Below are 7,565 nucleotides of genomic sequence, written 5' to 3'. Positions count from 1 at the left end.
GTATTCTCTTTTCACTTTTATTTTTTATTCTTATTCTGATTCTTTCTGATGTAAGGAAAATGTTCAGAAATAGATTGTGGTGATGAACGCATAACTATATGATCATACTGTGAACAGTTGATTGTATACCATGGATGACTGTATGGTTTGTGAATATATTTCAATAAAACTGAATTAAAAAAAAAAAAAGTACACATTGATTAAAATATATAGCTCAATGGCAGAAACATCCAATGTTTTATTTAAAAATAGTTGTCTGATCAACATCATTAGCCATTAGGGAAACACAAAGTAAAACAATGATGAGATGCTACTACACACCAATTAGAATGAGCAAAATAAAAAATACTGACAAAACCAAGTGCTAACAAGGATGCAGAGCAGTTGGAACTCTCACACATTGCTGGTGGGAATGAAAAATGGTACAGCCACTATGTAAAATAAAACAGGCAGTTTCTAATGAAACTGTTTAAATGTACATTTATCATTTGACCCAGCAATCCCACTCCTGGGTATTTATCCTGGAGAAATAAAACATGCATCTACACAAGCACCTGTACACTCATGTTCACAGAAGCTTTATTTATAATCACCAACTGGAAACAACACAAGTGTCCCTCAACTGATGAATGAATAAATAAAATGTGATACATCCATTCAATGGAGTGCTACTCAACAACAAATACGGATGCACATAACAACTCTGGATGAATCTCAAAGGCATTCAGCTAAGTGAAACAAACCATCTCAAAAAATCACAAGCTGCATGATTCCATTTATACAACAGCACTGGTCTGAAACTGTTATGGACCCCAGAAAAGCCGTGATCTTTTAATCCAATTGTGTTGGGTAGAACCTTTCGATTGACTGTTTCCATGGAGATGTGACCCACTCAACTGTAGGTGAGAACTTTTGATTAAATTATTTCCATGGAGGTGTGGGTCTTGATTAGTTCACTGGACTAAACAGAGCTCAAGAGCCAATACAGACACTGATGCTTTGAGAGGCAGACAGAAAGATATTTGGAGATGTCAAGCTAAGAGATGAAGCCCAGAGTTTGCCCCACAGAAGCTAAGAGAGGACCCCCAGATGCTTAGAGAGAAATGTCCCAGTAGACCCAAGTAGAGAACTGAGAGAAGCTAAGGCCAGAGACATTTTGGAGAAAGACATTTTGAAACACAACCTGGGAGCAAAGGACCAGCAGACACCAGCCATGTGCCTTCCCAGGTGACAGAGGTGTTCTGGACGGCACTGGCCTTCCTTTGGTGAAGGTATCCTCTTGTTGATGCCTTGGTTTGGACACTTTTATGGCCTTAGAACTGTAAACTTGTAGCCTAATAAAAGCCCTTTATAAAAGCCAGTCCATTTATGGTATTTTGCATAATGGCAGCTCCAGCAACTGGAACAATATTCTTGAAAACATAAAAGTATGGTGGTGGAAAATACATCAGCAGTTGTCAGGGATTAAGGGAGGGGGTGGGAAGGAACTATAAAGGAGCAGCTTTAGGGAGTTTTGGAGGGTAATGAAAACTGTTCTGATGGTGATGGTGGTGACTACACAAATCTATACATGTATTAAAATTCACAGAACTGTACATCCAAAAAAGTCCATTTTTACTGTATGATCATTTAAAATATACATATAATTAATTTTCAAAAAGAGCATTACGTCTGACATAAGAAAGATTTAAGCAAAAAAAAAGGGGGGGGGAGTCTTAAAAAATGTTTAATGGGATCCCATCTATGTTTTATAAAATTTTTATGTGTATAAGTTTACATGTGTTCCAACATAGTTTGTAATACATAGAAAAAAAAAGGCTGGAAAAGTGAAAACTGTATTTATTAACATGGTTACCTTTGGGCTAGAAATGGGCTGGGAAGAGGGTAAAGAAGGACTTTCTTCCTTTAGTCTATACACAGTGCTACTGTTTGAGTTTTTTACAATAACCAGGTATTACTCTCATTTTAAAAAAAAGAAAAAAAATAAAAATAAAGAAAAATGGAGAAAATGCACAAGTAGGCACTCACTAATTGTTCAATTTTTTTGTAAGAGGATGTCTGAGAACTCAGGGAATATAGTATTTGTCAATTTACTGTGAAACAGCTGAAATTTTACCAAAACTGTAGAAAAGTTATTTAAATCAATCTACTCAGGGCACTAAGGGCCGTTCATGTGGAAAGGGTTCCCAAACAAAAGATTAGCTTTAATCCAGGACCCAAATCCTGGATCACTTCTCCTTCCTGGTGACAATCTGTCCTGATCAAGATCACTCTGAATACAGGTTAACAGGAAGTCACCTGGAATTGTTTCATTATGGAGACAGGAGGGGTCGCGTGCAGCCCAAAATCACAGATACAGGCGCTCTGGAAGGGGCTGAACCCAGAACGTACCGGCCAGGGTCCCTCCCTTTCTCTCTCCAAACCCTGCCTGTGGCTGAGCAAGTCTACGCCTCATCTCAGCCCCAAGCGGGGAATCACTAGACTCTTGCGGATCCCAGACAGTTCCCCACAGATAATCTGATTGGCTTTGTTATGGTCACGTGATCACGCCTCAGCCAATCAGCACGGCTGGTAGTGGACTCACCCAATACAAAGGCAGGCACCCTGGAGCGGGGCCCCCCCGAGGTCGGGGAGAGTTTCAAGAGAAGGGGGTGGGGAGGAGTCCCACTGTGCAAGGCCCAAAACAAAGGTTCAGTAAACTGCAGCAAGGCAGGGTGCTGGACTCCGCAGGCGCCTCAGCGTGGACACGGTTCCTGCCTGCCTGAGAATCTGCTTGGGAGAACAAGGTGAATGGATTAAAAATGATTAATAATAGAAGGCTGAATGACGAGAGTGCCCAACGCACGTGCATGTATCCCGAGTCCCCTCTGGGCCAGACACTGGCGAGGTGTTTCCCCTGAGCCGTTTTGTTTAATCCTCTAACAATCCCACAAGATAGCTGATAGTAGTTCTATTTGAGCTAGAAGCTCAGGAAGGTTTACTATCCTGCCCATAACCACACAACTGTTAAGCAGAGGAACCTGGATTCAAACGGGTTTGGTGTGAGGTCAAAGCCCATTCTCTTTATGGAGATTCTCTTTATGGTCAAGTCACTATGGTAAACCCTGGGGAGTATCTGGTCCGTACACACAGCCTAAAACACCTAGAACTGCCCCCTCTCCACCGGTGGAACACAGCAGGCAACGGAATAATTAAAGGAACAAGAACAAAATCCCAAATCTTCTCCAAAGACCAACTAATAATTGGTCAAGAGTGTGTCTGGGAAGTAGGGATAACCATTTCAAAAAAAATAAATCAATACCAATATTAAAAAAAAAAAAAACATGCTGCAAAGCTCCATGCAGCATACTTATGTTGCTTATTAGTGATTCAGAGAAACATGGAGCTGGAAGACAGACAACTCCCTTTTAGGTGAGGAAATGGAGCTCAGAGAGGGAAATTATGGAGTCCAAGTCACACAGCAAGTGAGTTGTAGCTGTGGGAATGGAGTTCAAGCCTGCAGACTGCTCAGTGATCTTTGTGCACCACCAAACTGCTTGGAAGCAGGCAGGGGGCTCCCTTCTCCCAGACCTACATCTTCTCTGATTAGCCAAAGTTCAGAGTCTTTGCTTGCCTAATAACATCACTTCAGTTTTGACATTTTGCTTGATCACTTCTTGGGGTTGAGTGGGTGCCCAGAAAAGGCTGCTGATCTCAAAGATGGCTCCCGGAAACGATGACGTGTTGCATTAATGTAAACTTTTTTGGACAATCTCTTTGAAAAAAAAATATATACTGACATTGTGCTATTTATGCACTGGCATGAACCATGGAACTAATTGGACATACTTCTGTCCATGTTGACCCCTGCACCAAACAGGGCAAAATGCCCGTCCTTTGGGGCAGGGATGGGAGCCTGCAGTCCCTAGCGGGGGTTCTGAAGAATAACATTAAGGGACCCATGTGGCCACCCTGTCTGCAGGAAGGCAGCTTGTCTAAAACAGATGCCTGCTGGCCATGGGCTTTTTCTGGGCTGGTGGGATGGAGAGTCTCAAGGCAGCCCCGGGTGCCCAGCTGAAGCAGAGTTCAGAAGGTGGAACTTCCTAGGGTCCCCAAGCTGGGCCAAGGTCCTCTCCTCCCAGGATCACATCACGGCATCAGTTCTAAAGTCTGGAATCCAGGGCCCGGAGAGAGTGTAAGAAAATGGATGAGCCCAGACTTAGAAGGGTGGCTTATCCCCCTGAGGACTTCTAAGATATTGCCGACCACGCATGCTTCCAAACCCTTTTGGAGGCTTTTTTGTTTCTGGCTGTCGGTTGCCTCTTTATTCAGTAGCCGGGTCCATTTATTCCGTTCTCTTATGTTGCACGTGAATCCTGCCACCGTCATCACTGTCACCACCATCAGCAGCATCTTCGCCAGCATCTTCATCACCGGTTTCAGCAGCAGCACAGTCAGGAAAGGCACTGGCCTTGGAAGCTGCAAAGACCTGGTGCTGGTCCTGACCACATCCTTGAGCAGAATGCATCACCCCCTCAGCCTCCTCCCAGGACTGTAATGAGGAGGATGCAGAGTCGAGGGGAGCTCATAGCACTGTAAAAAGTGTCACTGAGGGAAGAAGCCGGCTCCCTTCTCTGAGACCTCAGTTTCTAGGAAGAACGTCTTCCTCCTCTGGCAGCCACTGGCCTTCTGAGTTCTCCCATGTTGTCCTCTGCTTCTTTAAGGGTCCAGGTGGGGCTGTCAGTTCTCTGGCTGGGATTTTTCCAGACCTGGCTGCTCCATGGCCCAAGACCACCCATGGTAGCCCAGACTGGTACCCCCTATTCCCTTCTCCCCTGCCACCCTGCTTCCCAACTTAGCCACAGGGAATTTTGGAGAGAGAGAAGCCAGAGTCACAGCTTTTCCACCTGGGTCAGGGCCTAGCTGGGGCCCATGGGGCAGCACCCCCAGATTACAGCCCTCAGCCCAGTCCCCAAGCCCTGCTGCCTCTCTCCACCGTGCACTCCAATTCAGCAAACACCCATGAAGAACCTCCTGTGTGCACGGGCCTGCCTTGAGCTCCATGTTTCCTGGTACCTGCTGCTCCTCTGGGTCTGAGCCTGGAGTGACACTACTGCATGGGGAAGTGGGGTGGGGGGTGCAGATGCTTCACCGTGCACCCACCCCCACTCCCAGGAGCCTCTGGCTCCTGCCCCACCTGCCCGGGCTCAAAGCACCAACTCAGCCCAAGGATGGCAGTGTTAGACTGGGGAGCCCGGGTCCCCTAATCCATACTTGAGCTTCATTCCCTGACACCCTCCCTCTCTGGCCAGCTCTAGTTGATCTTCTATAAGAGAATCCACTTGCGTCAACTCCTAACAAGGGCACTAACTTCTGAATGTTTATTTGGTGACTCTAATTGAAAAATAAAACCACCCAAAGCTAAGTAATTAAAATCTCCCTGCCTGGATTTATGGGATTAAGACTTGGAGATGAAGCCATTCCTCCTTCTTTCTTTTGGGTTTCCCCCGGATGTTGGCACTGGCCCTGTTCCTGTCCAGATCACAACCCTGCAGCCTTGGGGGTGTGCTCCCTCATTCATTTATTCACTCTCTTCACTCATTCATTCATTCTGTCAACAGGCCCCTGCTCACTGTGTGCCCGGTAAGATGCCAGGCCCTCTGGGGGCAGCGGTCAACCCACAGACATGGCCCCTGCCGTTTGAGGAGCTCCTGGCTAGGCTTTGGGACCTGTGGCCTGCTCAGAATCCAGGACCTCGGCTGGGAGAGCTGGGCAAGGCCTTCCAGCTCATCAGCCTGACCCCTCCTTTTACAGGGGTAACAGGTGGGGGTGCCCCTTGCCCTGTGCACCCCATGGCTGAAGGCCAGTACCCCAGCCACTCTCGTCCCGCCCCACAGTGTTCAGGGCCACATCGAGGCCTCCATTCGGGGTCCCTTTCCCTCCCACCATGGGACAACCCCCCCATTCCCCACCTCCCAACTCCTACCCAAAAGCACCTTCTCTACAGTCCTGGCTGAAATGGTCAGCGTCTCCCCTGCAGCCAGGCGTAAGTTCAGCACAGTCAGCTCTCCTCCCTGAGCCAGGAGCCCTCTCTGCCTGTCTTGAGCAGACACAGACAGCCCAGAAGAGATTTTGTGACAGGAGCACCCATAGCTTGTCCCCTTGGTCTACCATCAGCTACATCAGGGCCTGGGGCGTCCGGCTCGGCCTTTTGTGGGAAGGAGAAAGACGTGGATGTAGTTCTTGTTCTGTCCTATCTGTGGAAACCTAGCTGGGCCTTAGTTTCTTCATCTGTAAAATGGGGATACTAAGGGTTACTCAGTTCTTAGGGTGGTGTGAGCAGTCAATGACATAGCACACAGAAAGGGCTCAGCCCATGCCCGGCACATACCAAACTCTCAGGTAATGTGAGTTCTTTTCTCTGCCTCCTGTACATATCCCACAGACCCTTGGACATGCAGTAGGTGCTCAGTATTTGTGGTTGGGTGAGGATAGAGACTGCACAAGCCAAGCAGGCTGTGGGGAAAGCATCTGGCAGGCTTCCAGCAGGTCCCAGAGGGTGCTCAACTCTGCCTCTTGGTTTCCCAGCTTCCCCAGAGCATCCTGCCCACCTGAGTACTTGTGATGGCGAATGCAAGCACAGGTGGGGTCAGGTCTGTCTTGCCCGTGCTGCCTCCAAGTTGGGCAAAATGCCAGGAGCTGGGGTGAGGGGAGTGGGGGTTGCTCTTTGGGGCAGGACTGTCCCACATCCCTGACCCTCCCCAGCTTCTCACCACTACCACCACCCCCAGCCCTTTCCTGACCCTTTGCTCCCATCCATCCCCTGCATCCCAATCAATGAATGGCTTTCCCCTCTAACCCTTTGTGGTCAGAAGTGGGCTGAATATTGTTCCTTAAATCTGAAAGGCATTCCAGTGAAGTGGCATGGGAACTAAAGCTCAGAAGCAGCAAAGCCCAGGTGGGTTCATCCTGAAGACAGAGAGGGGCAGGTTGGGGCTAGTGGTCAGAGGCCCGGGCTGGTGGCAATGGGGGCTTATGTCCTAGAGATGGCGTAATGGGGGGGCCACAGAAGGAAAGAGAGGGCCAGGGTCAAGGTGGGATCTCTGGGTGCTCTCTCTGATGCAAGGAGCCAGACAAGTTAGAGGAGAGAAATGAGAGGATGAGAAGAGTAAGTGGGAGCTACTATAGAAGTTTGAGTGGGAGAAAACTGGGGCCTGGCAAAGGGCGATGGCTGTAGATGCAGAGAAAGAGGGAGGTATTAGAAAAGTTGCAAAATGAAGCCCTAGAATTAACGGTACTGGAGTGAACACTCAAAACCACAGTGACCAGGCACTTGGGGGATTAGGGGTCAGGATGGGGAGCTGGTTTGGAGAAAGGAGGGGGAAGGAAGTTGTGCTGGCTCCCACTTGCATCCTGCAAGCAATATCATTTCCATAGTGTCCAAATTTTCTTCTGTGAACACATATGACTTTTATGAGCTGGAAAACTATTCACAAAAGCCATTTCTATTAAAGAAAAAAAGGACCCGCACCTCCCCACCGCACCCCACCCCTACCTTCTTCCAGGTTATATATATTAGGTGCAGA

The sequence above is a fragment of the Choloepus didactylus genome, chromosome 9 (assembly GCF_015220235.1).
Source record: "Choloepus didactylus isolate mChoDid1 chromosome 9, mChoDid1.pri, whole genome shotgun sequence".
NCBI lineage: Eukaryota > Metazoa > Chordata > Mammalia > Pilosa > Megalonychidae > Choloepus > Choloepus didactylus.
Note: the sequence above shows the minus strand (reverse complement) of the source record.